This window comes from Mustelus asterias, chromosome 1 (assembly GCF_964213995.1).
Source record: "Mustelus asterias chromosome 1, sMusAst1.hap1.1, whole genome shotgun sequence".
Lineage (NCBI taxonomy): Eukaryota > Metazoa > Chordata > Chondrichthyes > Carcharhiniformes > Triakidae > Mustelus > Mustelus asterias.
This window is the reverse complement of record NC_135801.1, coordinates 170,362,300-170,383,618: the sequence shown is the minus strand read 5'-3', so window position 1 is coordinate 170,383,618 and position 21,319 is coordinate 170,362,300.

Here is a 21,319-nt window from a genome sequence, read left to right as displayed (position 1 = left end):
GTCTACAGGCAACGTTCCATCTACCTCCAAACATTCGAGGCCCAGCGCTGCAGAAGGCTCTGCCTCTCTCAGAACACAATGATAGCAACACGACAGATGATTGGGCTGGAAATCCCCTTCAACTGCATGGGTGAACACCCCATGCCAGTGGTTTTGAAAGTCTCAGTAATACTCAGACTCTTCTCATCTTATCTTTCCAGGAGTCAGTGCGGGATCCGTGTGGTGTGTTACAGTCGGTTGTACATAATTGCACCCATGCTCTCTTCAGATGCTTCCTCACACTTACCCATTACTGGGGAGTTGACACCAGCCAGGCTGGGAGAGCCAAAGGCTTCACACCTGACCCCAGAACATAAATCTCAGGCCATGGAGTTTAGCTTTCACTGTCCATTACCTACCAGTTATTGAGCTTGTTGCCAAAGCAGAGCATTTGGTCTGAGGGAACGTCTGCTCTTTATTCTTGTCTGAACCAGGTAGTTGTTGGATTTTGGCTTCAAACTATTAGATTTTAGCTTCAAATCCTGGTCTTTTGGAGAGTCAGTGATAAGGCATAAGCTTTTGGTTCCAAACTTTTATTTCAAAGGCACATGGTGTTCAGTCCAGCAGTACAGTACCACAACAAAGAAGGTTTCCTCATGTCCCTCTATTTATACTCTTTCTCTGTTGCAACTTAAGCAACCTCTCAGTAAGTACCTTTCCATTGTTCTCTAGGCTGCAGCTTGAACCGGTTCTAACCAGCTTGCATCTGCGACTTGCGTTTGAATCCAAAGCAGATGCAAAATCCCCATTAGCTGAGATGCACAATGGCCTGATAAAAGCCAAATTCTCTGCAGCATTCATTTATAAATTTCAAATCACAGAAGTAACTGGCACTGGAAATAGCAATGTCACACTTGTGAGACAATGTGGTGCAGTCAAACCTTTGATGTGGGAACTTCACATTGTGTGGGAACTTCAATATTAGCACACTCCTAATGATCTTCTAGCCCCTGGATAAAAGCAAATTACTGTGGATGCTGGAATCTGAAACCAAAAGAGAAAATGCTTTGACAAAGGGTCATCTGGACTCGAAATGTCAGCTCTTTTCTCTCCTTACAGATGCTGCCAGACCTGCTGAGATTTTCCAGCATTTCTTCTTTTGATCTTCTAGCCCCAACTGACACTATCATTGCACCAGGGAAACAGTGTAATCTGGAAAAAAGCAGAATAGGGTAGTAAGCCTCACAGCGCCAGGAACCCGGGTTTGATTCCTGACTTGGTCACTGTCTGTGCGGAGTCTACACGTTCTCCACGTGTCTGCGTGGGTTTCCTCCGGGTGCTCCGGTTTCCTCCCACAGTCCGAAAGACGTGCTGGTTAGGTACATTGGCCATGCTAAATTCTCCCTCAGTGTACCTGAACAGGCGCCGGAGTGTGGCAACTAGGGGATTTTCCCAATTGCTTCATTGCAGTGTTAATATAAGTCTACTTGTGACACTAATAAATAAAAATAAATAAATAAATGAAATAAAATAAAAAATAAAATAAAAATAAGGAGTATGATTTTATAGCCTTGCTCGAGCAAGACCGGAAATTCCTGCCTGAGCTCAATGGACATTTCCGTTGTCCGTCCTTGCCAGCTCCGATTCCATGGTGTGCGGGGCGGTAGAGTTCCAGGGATGCAATTACGGCAGGAACTTGGAAAAGCAGAACTCAGTCACTCTTTACATCCATAAAAAAAAAACCTGGAAGTAGAGGTGGGTGCATATGCCCACTGAAATGTAGTTAATGGTATTTTATACCCATGCAGATATGGGCAGTAGCCGTATGCTTTTACCATAAGCTGGGCACAGGCAGCAATGTAACATTTCTGTATCACTGGTGCCCAAATTTGCTGGAGTTCTCAGAGGAATTTGGATTTTGAAAGGTTGGTTTCCCAAAAATAATTAATCACGGAGTGATTCCTACGGATCCGTACTTCAGCAAAAGTCAGCACTTTCAACAGAGTAACTCAGAAAGAATCGGAAATAAATGCGAACCATTTGGCTATGCATAGCCAGGCTGTTAAGAGGTCAATCTACTTCAACCACAGATGTTAATTTAGCTCTTAAATCCTTAATGGCGTTCCCTCACCCAAATCTTTCCCGCTCTCTCAGCAACGAGCCCCATTTCAACAACGGAAATAGTTAGAGGGAACAAGTTGATCTTATAGTTGGACATCACAAGCATTTGATTTTGATTTAAAATGATATATAATTCAACATAACCCAGTACGAGAGAGTGCTTGCAGGAGGTTATCATTGAAACAGCAGAATCAACCGCTGAAGCTACACGACAGTGGCTTTACAAACTAAGCGAATATGAACATCTGGCCATTGTCTCTCTGAAATGACGGTGCCTGATTTATGAGGCACATGGGTTGCCTCTACATAAGTAATGACCCTGTCAGCCAATGCTATCCACACCTGCAAACAGAGGAAGACAACATTTTATTACGCAATGTCAGGCCACTGTAGTTCCACTGCCCTCTGCATAAAACATCTGCTGACTATCGCAGAATTACCAGGCAATAATAAGCATGCCGTTAGCATCTGTCTCACTGCCCCAGATGGCCCGCTCGCGCTCTGCATCCCACAATACATTAGAATGTAGTTGTGATCTTTGTATTATGAAAAAGTAATGGAGCTTTGTTGAACATCTTTACTTTCTTTTATGTCTTTCCTCCCGTGGCCACTGGGCTGGACTCTCCCCTCTGTGTCCAAAGTGGGCTTCCTGCTGGCACTGTCAACAAAACAGTCTACTCCTGCTGTTTGCGTTGAAATGCTTCTCTTCAGGTTGCCTCCATCATATTTAAATATATTAATAAAGCCTTGTGATGGCTTATCCCTGCTGCTTTTATTTATTGAGTAACCTGGGTGAATCAGGGTCTGTGCGAGGCCCCTTTGGTTTACTGCAGGCTGTCGCCACTTTTGGAAACAGACAATTAAGGATCCGCTGATTAACTAACGGCATCAGTGCATTTTTTTTATGTTTAAAACTTGTTAAGGAGAAAAAAGGCTGAGAGAGCTATAGAGTCCCAGCATTGTGTGGATCAGGCCCAGGTTTCTGTCCCCGGCTCAGGTACACAGAATCGGGAATGGGACTGCGTGCTGAGCGAAAGACCTGCCTCTTTGTTCCGATACTGTGTTTAAATAAATAAAGGAAAAGGTTAGAAACAAAAAGCACTCCAGCTCTCACCACTCTCCCCCCCCCCCCACTTCACCCCAACACATTCCCGATGCCCCATCCATGCTAACCTATGCCAACCCATGCTCCCTACCCATCCTATGGCCAACTCTTCACACCCCCATGCCCCCCCCACCCACCACCCTTTACCCTTATCCTCTCCATGCCAGCTCATTGAGTATCCTCGGGCACTTCCTTGACAGCTTTGACACTTCTTTGACAGCTGGACAGTTCCTTGACAGTTCTAATGAGTTTGTGCATAAAAAGCTTATAATCATGTTTAATTCTAAAAATCCAAAAGCATGCCTTACCCCTCCCAAAGGATGTTTTACTTCTCCCAAAGGTGACCTGGGATCCTATCCAAAGGGGTACCCTGGCTATTCAAATGATTCCACAAATTCAGACCTCCTCTTACATGTTCTAATCTGCAAACTCCAGGTTTCACACTGCTGATCTTCCAAAATCTCACTTCAGTGAATGCAGCTGGTGATTTAAATGGCCAAAGAAGAAGGATATGGTGGATGGTGAGTGTAGAAAGGAGAATGCTGACATTCTAGGACATGTTGAGATAAAAAGGGAGGAGGTATTGGAGGTTTTGAAAACATTAAGGTGGACAAGTCCCCAGGGCCAGATAGAGTCTATCCCAGAATACTGAGAGAGGCGAGGGAAGAAATTGCTGAGGTCTTGGCCAAAATCTTTATATCCTCTTTAGCTACGGGCGAGGTACCAGAAGATTGGAGAGTAGCTAATATTGTTCCTCTGTTTAAGAAGGACAGAAGAGATAATCCGGGAAATTACAGGCCTGTGAGCCTGCTCGCCACTCATTACGATCATGCTGATCATCCAACTCAATAGCCTAATCTGCTTTTTCCCCATAACCTTAGATCCCATTCGCCCCAAGTGCTATATCCAGCTGCCTCGTGAATACATTCAATGTTTTGGCATCAACTACTTCCTATGATAATGAATTCCACAGGATCATCACTCTTTGGGATGATGGTCATCTTCTTGAAGCAGATAGGGACCTCCGATTGTTATGAAGAGAGATTGAAGATGTCTGCGAATACTCCCACCAGCTGATCCATACAGGATCTGAATGCTCGTCCGGATAACCCATCCGGGCCAGTTGCTTTCCATGGGTTGACCTTAGAGAAAGCTGCTCTGACATCTGCAATGGTGACCTCAGATACAGGTTCATCTGAGGCTTCCAGGGTGGAGGGCATGCTCTTGCTGACCTCTTGCTCAAAGCGGGCATAGAATGCATTGGGCTCATCAGGGAGGGGTGCGTTGGAGCCGGCGATTTTACATGCCTTCATCTTGTAGCCTGTTATGTCTTGCAGACCTTGCCATAGTTGGCAGGGGTCCATGTGCCTAGCAATTCATTCACCAGAGTCCCAGCATCAATGAGAGGAGGCCCTATGCCAACAGTGAATGAGTGAAGTATCGGGATCATGCGGAGAGGATCACTGGATAGGATGGAGAGGGGATCCAAAGTAAGGGAAGGGTGTCCACCTCTCTTCCCAATATCTGGTCCTGCAAATCAGGCGCTGAATGCCTTTCCACAAGGAGCCCCTCCAACTCCCACCACAAGAAGCCTACAATTTTGCATTTTCTGGTTCCCACCTAGCGACTCCCCCATCCACCATGGGTAGAATGCCATCAGTGGTGGGATATAGCTCCTAACTTTAATTTTCCACCTCAGGGCCACAATTAGCATTTTTAGTTCTTTCAAGATATATGCCAGTCAGTGACAATTTGCTGTCATTCCCTAACTACTCTTGAGAAGGTTGTAGTGAGCCGCCTTCTCGGACCGCTGCTGTCAATGTGGTGTAGATACACTCACAGTGCGGTTAGGGAGGGAGTTCCTGGATTTTGAACCAGTGACAGTGAAGAAATGGTGACATATTTGCAAGTCAGGATGGTGAGTGGCCTGATTAGCCTTCCCACCTTAATTGGGCGGAGGGGCTAAGACTCCACCAATTGGATGTCCCAACCCCACCCCCTGGTTAAATGACCCCCACCTGCCTCCAATCTGCCACCAGAGGGGCAATGAACTCTGCCTACAACATTGATACAATAATAATATACAATGATGTCATAGAACATACACTGTTGGCGTAGGGCCTCCTCCCATTGACCCTGGTGAATGAATTGCTTAGTCACACGGATCCCTGCCGACTATGGAAAGGTCTGCAAGATATAACAAGGTGAAAGCATGTAAAATCGCCGGCTCCAATGCACGCCTCTCTGGTGAGCTCAATGCATTCTACGTCCGCATTGAGCAGTGTGGAAGGAGACCATTCGGCCCATCGAGTCTGCACCGACTCTCTGATATGCACAACAACAACTTGCATTATATAGCCTTTTAAATGAGGCAAGATGTCTCAAGATTGTAATGTTAGTGTACCTTTAAGAGATTGTTTTTTTTAAAATCATGTTCTCTGCAGCTCTCACAGCCTCAGCTCTCATTGTTGCTGGGCTCTCTTAGAAGTCCTTGCTACTTCAATGGTTTAAATGGGGTTGTTTATTTTTACCCTGGGATTTTTTATGAACCTGCATTGTTTGGAGGAAGACTGGTTGGCAGGTCATGTGTTCTGGACAGTTTTCTTTCCTTCCTAACAGTTTCTGTTTGGCTGGCAGCAGTTTAGTTTTAGAAGGGACATCAAGCTGAAAAGAAGCGTTTCTCTCTCTCTCTCTCTGTGGTTTTGGAAATTCTGCTGGTTAGCTGGAGTAGAAAATCTGCCATTGGTAGTTTGACCAGAGTCTTCCTGGCGTTCTGGGAAGCTGTTCTGTCTCCAAACTGTTCTGGGTGCATCCAGAGGGCTGCTAGAACTTACATGGCTGAGAAGTCAGGGTTTCAATTCTCCATCCAGAGGACTCAACTCCAGTATTTGGAATACTGCGTCCAGTTCTGGTCACCACACTACCAGAAGGACATGGAGGCTTTGGAGAGGGCACAGAAAAGGTTTACCAGGATGTTGCCTGGTTTGGAGGGCATCAACTATGAGGAGAGATTGAATAAACTGGGATTGCTCTCCCTGGAAAGACAGAGGCTGATGACCGACCTGATAGAAGTTTATAAAATTATGAGAGGTATAGTTAGGGTGAACAGTTGGAAGCTTTTTCCCAGGGCAGAAATGACAATTACAAGGGGGCACAAGTTCAAGGTAAGGGGGGAAAGGTTCAGTGGAGATGTGCAGGGGAAGTTTTTTTTACACAGAGGGTGGTGGGGGCCTGGAATGCACTGCCAAGTGAAGAGGTTGAGACAGACGGGTTAGTGACATTTAGGACTCATCTGGATAGACACATGAACAGGTGGGGCAGAGAGGGATGTTAGCGGTTGGTCTAGATAGGACAACGTGCTTGGTGCAAACTTGGAGGGCTGAAGGGCCTCTTCCTGTGCTGTTCTTTGTTCTATCACGTGAGCATTAGTCCTTGCTGTGTTAAACCTGTGGAAAGGGTTTTGTCTATGGGAAGATTTGTTTGATTGAAACATTTTAGATATATTTGTTCAGGGTTATACATTATCATGGTTGTTTTGTTTTGTTTGTAATTGATAAAAGTTATTGCTAATTTTCTTTCCACACATGTTCAGTATATTCTTAAATAAACTCTGTTAGATAAAAGGTCCCGAGTGGGTCATTTTAATCATACCTGAAGTGATGCTTCCTCTTGTGGGGCATTCTAGGATGAGAGGTCACAGTCTTAGGATAAGAGTTGAGGAGAAACTACTTCTCCCAAAGGGTTGTGAATCTGTGGAATTCGCTACCCCAAAGTGCGGTGGATGCTGGGACAGTGAGTAAATTTAAGGAGGAGTTAGACAGATTTTTAATTGGTAACGGGTTGACGGGTTATGGGGAGAAGGCAGGAAAATGGGGATGAGGAGCATATCAGCCATGATCGAATGGCGGAGTGGGCTCGATGGGCCGAATGGCCTAATTCTGCTCCTATATCTTATGAACTCATGAACTTATGAAACCCTAGCCAAATTCAAGGTGCAAAACTTATGAGCCCGGCAGACTTCATAGAACAGTTTGGAGTTCCTGATCTGAGTTATAACAAGGTGCTCCACAAGTGTGTTATCAAACAAAATTTCATGCTGAGTCAAATAAGGAGAAACTTGGAGGGATGACCAAAACATGGTCAAAGAGATAGATATAAATACAAGTGCCCTACTTTGTGCAAATTGCTTTTGTGAGCCTATGACTCCATCTGCGTTAACCTTGGCTCTCTGCCTAATAGAAAAAATCCATTAACATATTGTTTACAAATCCTAATCCTGCATTTGGTGCTTGTACAAATTTCCAAAGATAACATCAAGAAGGCATGTTCAAATATAATCAGCAGTAATTAAAGTTAGTGACATTTAATAGCTCCATAAATATTAAATTTCACTCGTTGCAAATATTACTTTACAGAACTTTACCTTTCATGTGGAGTGCCTGGATGATCAGCCCCGCAGTGAGCTTCACTGGATATTTCCAATAAATACAGGGGGTGAATTACATTTTTGCACAATTTGATTGAATCGATTCGCACTGTAAATTATGTGTTTCCTAATTGAAAATCTGGACATAAATAAGCAAATATGGGCCGGGGTCTCGGCAAGTATTTATCAGACGTGTTCTAGACAAACATATGGCTAACACATGTCTGACTAAATTTATCGCCATAAGATTTTTTGATTAAATTTTGCCTTGATACCAGGATGTTGATAAAAATAGTTACATTACAGCACCAAACACATAAACAGAACGAGACGCAGACAAACACAAATAATAGCATATCCATTTTAACACTGAAACTATTACATTCCAGACATTTTCATGACATTCTGTGGATTTTTAGCATGATCGCTTATTGAGAATTAGAGTAGTTTTATGAAAGTCATTCTTTTAGGTAGGTTACAAGATCCTATCATAGTATTTCATAGAAGAACAGTAGTTATCCTTGGTATTTTGACCTAATATTTATCCCAAACAAATATCATGGTCTTATTTCATTACTGTTTGTGGGACTTTGTTTTTATTCTTTCACAGGATGTGGTTGTTGCTGGCGAGGCCAGAACTTTCAATGCCCACCCCTCATTGCCCTTGAGAAGGTGGTTGTGAACCAGGTTTGGAAGTTGCTGCCTATGGAGCCTTTAGTGAATTGCTGCAGTGCAACTTGTAGATGGTATACACTGCTGCCACTGTTTGTCGACGGTGGAAGAAGGGTCTGTTTGTGGATGCCAATCAAGCGGGCTGCTTTGTCCTGGATGGTGTCAAACGCCTTGAGTGTTGTTGGAGCTGCACCCATCCAGGCAAGTGGGGAGTATTCCATCACACTCCTGACTTGTGCCTTGTGGGCAGGCTTTGGGGAGTCAGATGAGTTACTCACGGCTGAATCCCTAACCTCTAGTCTGCTCCTGCAACCATCGTATTCACGTGGCTAGTCCCGTTCAGTTTCTGATGGTAACCCCCAGTATGTTGATGTGGGGATTTCAGCAATGGCAAAGCCATTGTACGTCAAGGAGGGAATGGTTAGATTCTCTCTTGTTGGAGATGGTCATTGCCTGGCACTTGTGTGGTGTGAATGTTACTTGGCACTTATGAGCCCAAACCTCAGTATTGTCCAGGTCTTGGTATCTGATGGAGTCATGAATGGTGCTGAACATTGTGAAATCATCAGTGAACTTCCCCACTTCTGATCTTGTGATGGAAGGTCCTTTGTGAAGCTGCCGAAGATAATTGGGCCTGAGGAATTCTTGTAGTGATATCCTGGAGCTGAGTTTATTGACCTCTAACAACCACAACCATCTTGCTTTCTGCTGGGTAAGACTTCAACTAGTAGAGAGCTTTCCCCCTGGTCCCCATTTACTATAATTTTGCTAGGCCTCCTTGGTGCCACAGTGGGTCAAATGCTGCCTTGATATCAAGAGCTGTCACCCCCACCTCAGCTCTTGAGTTCAGCTCTTTTGTCCATGTGTGAACCAAGGCTGTAATGAGGTCAGAAGCTGAGTGACCTTGGTGGACCCTAAACTATTCACACAGGAGATGTTTTCATCAGTTCAGTGATTTCTATTTGATCACAGTCTGGGTGCTTCATTGGTGCACTGTATAAAAGTATGATGTATGAGGAGAGATTGACTAGGTTAGGATTGTTTTCGCTAGAGTTTAGATGAATGAGGGGGGATCTCATAGAGACTTATAAAATTCTAACAGTAGGTGTGTCCGGTACCAGGGGTCACAGTCTGAGGATTCAGGGTAGATCATTTAGGACAGAGGTGAGGAGACATTTCTTCACCCAAAAACGTGGTGAGCCTGTAGAATTCATTATCACAGGAAGAAGTTGATGCCAAAACATTGAATGTATTCAAGAGGCGGCTGGATATAGCACTTGGGGCGAATGGGATCAAAGGTTATGGGGAAAAAGCATGATTAGGCCATTGAGTTGGATGATCAGCCATGATCGTAATGAATGGCGGAGCAGGCTCGAAGGGCCAAATGGCCTCTTCCTGCTCCTATTTTCTATGTTTCTATGTAAACTGAGCATTAGTGAGCAGGTTATTGCAATTCCAGTGCCGCTTGATACAAAACTTTCCATCACTTTACTGATCGAGACTTGACTGATGGGACGGTAATTGGCCGGATTGGATTTGTCCTGCTTTTTGTGGACAGGACATACCTTGGCAATTTTCCATATTACTGGTTGTAGCTGCACAGGAACAACTTGGCTAGGATTGCAGCAAGTTCTGGAGCACAAGTCTTCAGCCCCATTGCTGTAATGTTGTCAGGGCCCATAGCCTTTGCAGCATCCAGTGGCTTCAACCATTTCTTGATATCACGTGGAGTGAATTGAATTGACTGAATGTTGACATCTGTGATGCTGAGGACCTCCGAAGGAGGCTGAGACGGATCATCCATTTATTACCTCTGGCTGAGGATTGTTGCGAATGCTTCAGCCTTGTCTTCTGCACTGACGTGTTGGCCTGCCCCATTATTGAGGACCGGGATATTTGTGGTGCCTCCTCCTGAGGTTCGTTGTTTAATTGTCCACCATCATTCCTGACTGGATGTGGGAGGACTGTGGAATTTAGATCTAATCCATTTGTTGTGTGATCACTTAGCTCTGGCTATCACATGCTGCTTATGCTGATGGCAGGCAAATAGTTCCCATATCATAAGTCAGTCCACAGCAGAAAAGTACTTCATTGTCAGTAATCAACTTTGAACCATCCTGGGCCCATTAACATTGTTACATAAATGTGAGTTCTTCCTGTTGTATTTGAACTTCAACTAGTGCAGTACTTTTGGCAGTGATTTATTCTGCTCCTCTATGCACTGTCTCTCCCTCTTAATTCATTCTTTGCCATCTCTCCCATTTGCCACCTCCCTCCTCAGCTTTCCTGCTTGCATCCTCCCTCCCCACTTCTCCCACTCACCGCCTCCCCCTCCATGACTCTCCAAATTGCCATCTGAGGCAGGCAGTGATCGAGTGAGATGGAGAGGCACCACGGCGGCGAGCGGCGGAGGCGACGAGCGAGGGAGACGAAGAGGACAGTGGTTAGCAGGAGAGACAGCGAGCAGGGGAGGTGGCGAGGCAAAAATAACTTATTAAACTATTCCCTTCAAAAAGTAAATGTTGGTATTGGGATGTCAGATGTTGACATCTAGTGTGCCAACGTGTGGACTAGGGGAATGGTGATAATGACATACCTGTCATATATAGCCAAGTTGGAGAAGGAATCAAGTGAAAACGAAGGGCAGCACAGTGGCACAGTGGTTAGCACTGCTGCCTCACAGTGCCAGGGACCTGGGCTCAATCCCAGCCTTGGGTGACTGTGTGGAGTTTGCATATACTCCCTTTGTCTGCAAGAATTTCGTCCGGGTGCTCCGGTTTCCTCCTACAGTCCAAAGATGTGCAGGTTAGATGGATTGGCCATGCTAAATTGCCCTTTAGTGTCCAAAGATGTGCAAATTAGGGGGATTATTGGTAAATACACGGGGCTAGGGGGATAGGACCTGGGTGGGATGCTCTGTCGGAGAGTCAGTGCAGACTCGATGCATTATAGGGACTCTATATTCAGCTAAGTATTTTCTGATTGGACAGGTGAATATAAAATGTTCCAATCAACACCTTTCTCATCAGAGATTATAGGTTAAAATAAAGACCAACAAGTCTATCATTCAATCTCCCCAGTGGAAAATGATAGCATTTCACAAATGTGCTGAAGAAATGGGTTAGATACGTTGAGGTAAGAAAGAGCCTCATAGACTGATAATGCTCAGAATGCAGCCATTTGGCCCATCTTATCTGTTCTATCTCTTTAAAAGAGCTAATTAATCCTACACACATATCAATTCCTTATTGACCTGAAAATTTTGTTTCTTTTCAAATATTTGCCAAACATCCTTTTCTACTTCTACCACCCTTCGAGATCATAAATTGTGTCATCTTTCTTTTCTCATGTCATTTACATTGTTTTTCAAATGATCTTAAAGCTGTGTCTTCTGGTGACAGACTTTCATGCCAATGAAAACAATTTCTCTTTATTTCTGGTGTTCAACACAGATAAGTGTGAAGTGTTGTATTTTGGAAAGTCAAATCAAATTTCACGGTGAATGGTAGGACCTTAGGGAGTATCGTGGAACAGAGGGATCTTAGAGTTCAGGTGCACGGTTCTCTAAAGATGGAGTCACAGTAGATAGGGCAGTGAAGAAGGCTTTTGGCATGCTGGCCTTCATCAGTCAGGGCATGGAGTACAGAAGTTAGGAAGTTATATTGCAGTTGAACAGGATGTTGGTGAGACCGCACCTGGAGTATTGTGTTCAGTTTTGGTCGCCATGCTATAGGAAAGATGTTATTAAACTGGGGAGAGTGCAGAAAATATTTACAAGGATGCCGCCAGAACTCAAGGGGCTGAATTATAGGGAGAGATTGGACAGGCTAGGACTTTTTCCTTTGGAGTGTAGGAGACTGAGGGGTAATCTTATAGAGGTGTATAAGATCATGAGAGGTATGGATAGGATGAATGCACTCAGTCTTTTTCCCAGAGTTGGGGAATCAAGAACTAGAGGGCATAGGTTTAAGTTAAGAGGAGAAACAATTAATGGGAACCTGAGGAGCAACTTTTGGGTGGTACTTGTGTGGAATGAGCTGCCAGAGGAAGTAGTTGAGGCAGGGACATTGACAACATTTAAAAGGCATTTGGACAGATACATGGATAGGAAAGGTTTAGAGGGATATGGGCCAAATGCAGGCAAATGGGGTTAGCTTAGATGCAATTTTGGTCGGCATGGACCAGTTTGGGCTGAAGGACCTGTCTCCATGCCATAGATTCTGTGACGATTCTATGATTTGCTCGATCTTTGGGCGGCACGGTGGCACAGTTGTTAGCACCGCGGCCTCACAACGCCAGGGATCCGGGTTCAATTCTGGCCTCGAGTCACTGTCTGTGTGGAGTTTGCACATTCTCCCCATGTCTGCGTGGATTTCCTCCGGGTGCTCCGGTTTCTTCCCACAGTCCAATGTGGGTTAGGTTGATTGACCATGCTAAATTAACCCTAGTGTCAGGGTGATTAGCAGGGTAAATATGTGGGGTTACGGGAATAGGGCCAGGGTGGGATTGTGGTTGGTGAAGACTCGATGGGCCGAACATCCTCCTTCTGCACTGTAGGGATTCTATGATCCTATGAAAAAATCTTCATGATTTTAATCAGGTCTGGGAAACTGATGCAGTCAATATTACAATATGTAAATGCACACTACAATCAGATTGCGGTGTTCCAGTGGATGCTGCACTTTCCAAGGCCACCCAGCCGCAAGCATAGCTGCACTAGAGGGATAGGCAGTTGGGTTGGACGATCCCCTTGACCTCTCACTGCCTGGACCTGTAAATGGTCAATTTGTCCAGATCCAGGAGCAAGCCGGGTGCGCATGTGCGCAAATCATTGAGGGTGACAAGGCAGGTTGACAGAGCATTGAATAAAGCATACAGCATCCTAGACTTCATTGCCAGAGGTATAGCATACATACACAAGGTTCTGCTAAACTTGTAAAAATAAAACACTGGTCTGGTGTCAACTAGATTACTGTCTAGTTCTAGGTACCACACTATGGGGAGAGTATGAGAGAGTGCAGACAAATTGCACGAGAATCATTCCAGTGTTGCGGAACTTCAGATATGCAGAAAGACTGGAGAAATTGGGACTGTATTCCTTGGAAAAGAGAAAGTTGGGAGGAGATTTGATGGAGGAACTCAGATCATGAGGGATCAGGGTAGAGCAGATGGAGAAAATATTCTTGCCAGTGGAAGGATTGAGAACCAGAGGACACAGATTTAAGATAATTGGCAAAAGAAGCAATGGCGACATGGAGGAAAAGCTTTTTCAGGCAACGCGTGGTTAGGATCTGAAATGAGCTGCCTGGGGCTGTAGTGGGGGTCAGCTCAATCAAGCTATTGAAAAGGGAATTGAATTATTATCTGAAAATGAAAGAAGTGCAGGGCTGCAGGGAGAAGGTGAGGGAGTGGCACGAGGTGAAGTGTTCCTTCGGAAAGCCAGCACAGACACCATGGGCCGAATGGCCTTCTCCTTTGCTGTAACCATCTGCGACTGTGTGATATTCCATTTCCTAAATCCTATATCCTGCAGCTTGCCATTGACTCAATCTTCCATGAGCAATATAAAGCTGGGGTCCCAGGAGATGTGGGGCACATTACCATGAGCAACCATGCAGTCATTCATCTGGTCTGTCACAAAGTTGCATAAACTGCTTCTTATGCCTGTCTGATTTCATTTCATTGCATCAAATCTTGGGAATTTGAGATGAATCTGAGCTTTGTTTATTATTACAAATTGGGAATCATATTTCGAATCCAAATTTGAGAGAAAATACTGAGCCACGAAGGAAGAATAGGATCGTAAACCCTTCATGTGAAAGTGACAAAGGATTCCCCGAGAACCAGGAAACAGCCCCCAAAAAATGCAAAACTGATCCTTCACAAAACTAATCTCGGCTGTTTTTAATTTTCAAAGAGAACCCTCGAAAAGAATTATTTTGATTCTTGGTGAGCCATCTGAGCTTCAACCCCACAGCCCGCGCGGTCAAACCTATCACCTGTTGCAGCCACAACTGCAATCTTAGAACCCGTCAAGGACAGTGTTGCCAGTGGCTGCAAGGTAACTATGGTGATGAACTTCCATGCGTCTGACTCCTTCCTGGCCTTGACCACTTGTGTGAGGTCATTGAACTCCTTGGACCATGGGTATTGACATCTGCGACGATCTGGGCATGTGCCTCTGGAGGGCCTCCTGGTCTGAATTTGAAGGACATCTCTACCATCTCCTTTTCCAACACTTCCAGTGCAGCCTCAAGAAACCTGGAGCTCTCTCTCTCCTTCACACCCAAACAAAAACAGAAAATACTGGAAAATGTTGGAAGACAAGATGGAGAGCCGGATCAGAGGTGGAAAAATCAAAACAAGGATACAACGTAATAAAAATGGATGAATAAGATGAAAAGAAGGAATCTCTTTCTCTCCCATGTGGTATTAATCTTCAAGTTTAAGTTTAAAGTTTATTTATTAGTGTTACGAGTAGGCTTACACTGCAATGAAGCTACTGTGAAAATCCCCTGGTCGCCATACTCTGCGCCTGTTCGGGTACACTGAGGGAGAATTTAGCATGGCCGATGCATCTAACCAGCACATCTTTCGGACTGTGGGAGGAAACTGGAGCACCCGGAGGAAACCCACATAGACACGGGAGAACGTGCAGACTCTGCACAGACAGTGACCCAAGCTGTGAATCGAACCCGCGTCATCAATGCTGTCAGATTCACTTCCTGTCACTGTGCACCTCGGCACCAAGAGGTGCAGGTTAGCTTTAACATTTGACTGGCTTTAATTGGTACTAGCCACTCACAATATTGCCTCACCCTGCCCAGGCATTCAGCCAATGGACAACACGCAGCATGATGTTGGTGTGCTGTCTGTGTTGCCGTTAATTGCGTGGAATCATCGCACATCACGATCCTTATGCCAGTTCCAGGGGACATTGAATTTAATCCCCTTCTGCAACTTTAATAGTGAGCATGGGGGGTGTCGGGGGGGGGGGGGGGGGGGGGGAGTTTCCATGAACTTTCTTGCAAAGCTCAAATAAACCTCTTACTCTGGACCTATTCACGTATGATAAATGTGGCAGGAGCAGTTACATTTATCAGGAGATGGTCTTCAAAGCTGTACAACAGGACTGTACTGTCAACAAGTGTGTCGCATTCAATTAACTTTCCTGCGTTTAAAAGCAGCATCATTGCCACTGAGCAGTATTATGGAAAGCTTTTCAACACTCTGTGTGCAGGCAAAAAGAATGATTGAATACTCACGTTGCAGACTCCAGTAGGTAGCACATCTGTAACAGGCACCTTGGCTCCAAAACAGAATTTTGAGAGCAAGATATTCTCGAAGTGGAGCCTCTCCATCAATTCACATAAAAAGCAAATCAGTCTCATTTCTGGGTTCTAAATATTTATGAGCCAAACCTTGCTGGGTTTAGAATATAAACTAAACACGAGAGAACAAGATAGAATCACAGAATCCCTACAGTGCAGAAGGAGGCCATTCGGCCCATCAAGCCTCCACCAACAACAATCCCATCCAGGCCCTATCCCCATAACCCCAAATATTTACCCCACTAATCCCTCTAACCTGCACGTCCCGGGACAATAAGGGGCAATTTAGCATGGCCAATCCATCTAACCCGCACATCTTTGGAGTGTGGGAGGAAACTGGAGCACCCGGAGGAAACTTCATGTAGACATGGGGAGAACGTGCAGACTCCACACAGACAATGACCCAAGCCGGGAATTGAACCCAGGTGTCTGGAGCTGAGAGGCAGCAGTGCTAACCACTGTGCCACACTGAGATGCCACACATCAATAATGACACTTTGCATTTATTTAGCACTTTTGGCATAAGAATACATATCAAGATGCTTCACAGGAGCATAATCTGTCAAAGAGTGACACTAAGCAAAGGAAAACTAGGCAATGAGTCCATCAAAGAGGTAAGGGTTAAGAATGGTCTTTTTCTTTATTTATTCTTTCATGGGATGTGGATGTTACTGACAAGGCCAGCATGTGTTACTCATCCCTAATTGCCCTTGAACTGAGTAGCTTGGTTAGCCATATCAGAAGGCATTTAAGAGTCAAGCACACTTGTAGGTCAGACCAGGCAAAGAAGGCAGATTTCCTTCCTTGAAGGACAGTACTGAGGCAAATGTGTTTTTATGACAATCATTGATAGTTCCAGGGTCACTCTGACTGAGACTATCTTTATATGACAGATTTTATGAATTGAATTGAAATTTCCCCAGATGCCTTGGTAGGATTTAAACTCACATCCCCAGAACATCAACCTGGGTCTCTGGATTACTAGTCCAGTGGAGGAGGAGAGGGAGGTGGAGTGGGAATTGTAGAAGCTAATGCCTAGATTGTTAAAGGCATGGGCACCAATTGTGGATGAAGGAAATCAGGAATGTGCAGAAGTTCTGCCTTGAAGGAATGTAGATTTCTAGGAGATTGCAGGGCTGAAGGAGATTACAGAGGTAAGACTGCAGAGGTATTTATGGGCAGCACGGTGGCACAGTGGTTAGCACTGCTGCCTCACAGCGCCAGGGACCTGGGTTCGATTCCTGGCTTGGATCACTGCCTGTGTGGAGTTTGCATGTTCTCCTTGTGTCTGCGTGTGTCTGCGTGTGTCTGCGTGTGTCTCCCCCCCACCCCCCCGGCCTGCTACGATTCCTGTGACAGGCGGGAAGGGAAAATTCAGCCTCAGGTTTACGAAGGGTGGAAAATGGGTGACAGGTTAGCAGAACAAATGGAATAATGAAGTCTGGAGGTAACTAGAGCTTGATGAGCGTTTCAGCAGCAGATCAGGGGTCTCCTATTAAGAATGCAACACACACACACGGGGAGAGATTTGTTTGCGCAGCACTGCTCTTACCAAATTTCTTCCTGCTCCCCCACCGCCACCGACCCCTGCAGAATATAAAGACTAAGGACAATAACTATACACTGCGAAACTGTACAGTACAATTCAAATTTAAATCCTTTATCCACGTAGAGTTAACTAATTTCAACCAGGTGGCAGTGATAGAGTTCCAATTGAAACCTGTGCCAATCCCTGGGATTCCCACTTCTTTTCCAAAGGCTCCTGAGGCATCTGTAGACATTAGGTGAGAAACTAAATTGGCTCAGAGACAACGCTGACACTTACTGGACTTGTACTTGTACAGTGATCGCTTAATTGTTATTCTGGTGGGCGGCCAGCATTTAATTACAATGCTCGGCCTCTGTAGGGAAGGCAAGCAGCTGAAGCCGCAGATCTCGTGACTAACATTGGTTGTTATGCTCGAGGGGGGTGAGAGACAGGTAGTCGAACACAGGGCGATTGTTAATCAGTTAAACGGCTCGTCTTCATTGAACTTGCAAAGCAGCTGAATTCTAATTGCACCGCTGTGTCCCAGGGCGAATCAACAAAGAATCACAGCATGACTTTAGCGATCAGCTATTTCCATTTCACTGTAAACAAGGGTTACATGAAAAGGAACAAATTTTCTACAACATTATGTTCACATGCAGAGGTTGGAGGGGCTAGCTGTACCTCCAATTAATTGAAATGGGAAACAGATGCTTTTTCCTGAGTAGTTAGTTCGCTGCTCGGAATCCCATTTCGGTTTGACATTTTCTCCTGGAAAAGCCATATGGCATTGGAATATTATTATCCTGCCATGCTTGTGGGCTTGAGAAGCCTTAGCAATTATATACAGTTAAATGTCAAGCAACTTTAGTGGAAGCTGTTCCACTGATGCGAAGTTGGACTAATACATACCAATTACGCGGAAATCACAATATGGGCCATTTAGTCTATGATGTGGCCATTTAGTCTAACCATCCTCTGTTGTTGTTTATTCCTGCGCTCATGCATTAGCCCATGTGCTCACGCTGTTCCCAATGTTTCCTCGTTCTCCTTAAACCACCCATTCTTAAATGTTGACAAGGGCCTCCACTTCAGTCACCAGCGTACTCCACCGTCTTGCAACCAACTGTGCAAAAAGAAAATGTTTTATTGCAACAACAATTTTCCTGAAATATCGTAAAAAGCAAAAGAAAACAAGGACACTGTTTTTCTACTGGCACAAGACAGGCCACCCCTGTGATTATATTTATAAAAATCAAGACCCAAAGGATAAAAGGAAATAGTTCCTGCCAAAAGAACTTTTACACCCACTGATCCGAAAATAGGCCCCACTTTTATTTGAACAGTCACAGTTGAGGACATTACTAAAACTTGACTTGGAAAATCTACAGTGCAAAACCTCATGTACTTTGTATTGGCTCCTATGGATTCCAGCAGCGATCAACCACGTGCCACCCACCACCCTTAACTTCTTCCCCATAGGCGTCTTCCAGGCTGCTAGAGGGGCCATCCTCTGCATTTCCTTGTCTACACAGTCACCAGTGCCCCCCACTTGCCAGGGAAAACTAACATATTGAATGGATTCCAACAGTTGGAATGAAGAAGCTCTAGTGGCCAACTTTGCTGGTGTCCGTGATAATCACAGCTTGTACTCATTTAACTATCAGGGAACTGAATGCTCCGGTCAACAGGAAGCGGTTCCATTTCACTGATATACAAATCACTGGCCACAAACACCTCAAGGGACCCTGCGTGAGTGACGCAAGCCTTCCTTCCACCAGCTTTCCACAAGCCACTGCAAGAATACCGCATAGGGCTCAGAGAGTTGGTAAACTCAGGAAAGGTGCAGGTGGATTGGAAAACTGCATATGTACCATCTCTGTACAAGAACGGAGGGAGACAGAAAGCAGGAAATTATAGACCAGGTAACCTAACGTCTGTCAATGGAAAAATACTAGAATCCATTATTCAAGAGGTGGTAGCAGGGCAAGTAGAAAATCATAATACCATCAGGCAGAGTCAACATGGTTTTGTGAAAGGAAAATCGTGCTTGAGAAATCTATTAGGAGTTCTTTGCAAAGGCAATAAAAGGGGAGTCTGCAAATGCACTGTATTTCAATTTCTAAAAGGCATTCGACATAAAAGGTCAATGAAAAGAGCGTATGTTCTGAAGTACGGTCCTATTCAACTCGAAACTTGAATTCTGTATCTCTCTCCACAGATGCTGCCAGACCTGATGAGCTTTTCCAACATTCTCTACTTTTCTTTCAGAGTTCCAGCATCTGCTGCATTTTATCTTTCTATACAAGTGTATGATGTTGTGGATTATATATTAGCATAGAGAAAAGATTGGCTAACAGTACAAAGAGTCAGGATAAATAGCTAATTTTCAGGTTCACAAATGGTAACTAACGGAGTGCCAGAACGATCAGTTTTGCGGTCTCGTCTATTTATGATCTACGTTAATGACTTAAATGAATGGACCATGTGTAATATAATCAATTTTGAACAAGATGCAAAGATAGGAAGGAAAACAACTTGTGAGAAGTATTTTTGCTGGCTGGCACAGTGGTTAGCACTGTTGCCTCACAGCACCTGGGACCCGGGTTCAATTCCCAGCTTGGATCACTGTCTGTGCGGAGTCTGCACGTTCTCCCCGTGTCTGCATGGGTTTCCTCTGGCTGCTTCGGTTTCTTCCCACAGTCCAAATGATGTGCTGGTTAGGTGCATTGGCCATGCTAAATTCTCCCTCAGTGGACCCTGAACAGGCGCAGGAGTGTGGCGACTAGGGGATTTTTGCAGTAACTTCATTGCAGTGTTAATGTAAGCCTACTTGTGGCACTAAAAAAAACTTAAAGAATGGGCTCAGACTAAACATCCGGAAAACAAAGGTTCTCTACCAGCCCGTTCCTGCCACACAAAACTGCCCCCCAACCATCAAGATCCATGGTGAGTCCCTGGACAGTGTGAATCATTTCCCATATTTTGGGAGTCTCCTCTCGGTGTGGGCAGATATTGACAATGAAATCCAGCATCAACTCCAATGCACCAGTGCAGTCTTCGGATGCCTGAGGAACAGAGTGTTTGAAGACTGAGATTTCAAACCCAACACTAAGCTCATGGTCTACAGAGCAGCCGTGGTCCCTGCCCTCCTGTATACATTAGAAACATGGACAGTGTATAGCAGAAACCTCAAATCCCCTGGAGAGATATCACCAGCATTGCCTCCAGAGCCACAGCAATGTTTTTTTTTATTCATTCGTGGGACATGGGTGTCGCTGGTTGGCATTTATTGCCCATCCCTAGTTGCCCTTGGAGGGCAGTAAAGAGTCAACCACATTACTGTGGCTATGGAGTCACATGTAGGCCAGATCGAGTAAGGACAGCACATTTCCTTCCCTAAAGGACATTAGTGAACCAGATGGGTTTTTCCGACAATCGGCAATGGTTTCATGGTCACCAGTAGATTCTTAATTCCAGATTTTAAAAAAAATTTAAATTCCACCATCTGCTGTGGTGGGATTGGAACTCGGGTCCCCAGGACATTAGCTGAGTTTCTGGATTAATGGTCTAGCGATAATACCACTAGGCCGTCACCTCCCCAATATGGTTGACTCTCAACTGCCCTCCAAGGGGCAACTAGGGATGGGCAATAAATGCTTGTCAGCCAGCGACGCCCATGTTCCATGAATGAATTTTTAAAAAACAAGTAACTGCATTTATATAGCGCCGCTCACATAGTAAAATATTCCAAACGTGCTTCACAGGAGCATAGTCAAATTTGACTCAAGCAACATAAGGAGTTATTAAGTCAGCGGAACTGAAGCTTGGTCAAAGACGTAAGTTTGAAGGGTTTCTCAAAGGAGGAAATAGTTAGAGAGGTTTACCTTAATTCCTTATTGGATATATTTAAAAATTTTTTATTTATTAGTGTCACAAGTAGGCTTACGTTAACACTGCAATTAAGTTACTGTGAAAATCCCCTAGTCGCCACACTCCGACGCCTGTTCGGGTACACTGAGGGAGAATTTAGCATATACACCTAACCAGCAAGTCTTTCGGACTGTGGGGGGAAATCAGAGCACCCAGAGGAAACCCATGCAGACCCGGGGAGAATGTGCAAACTCCACACAGACAGTGATTCAAGCCAGGAATCG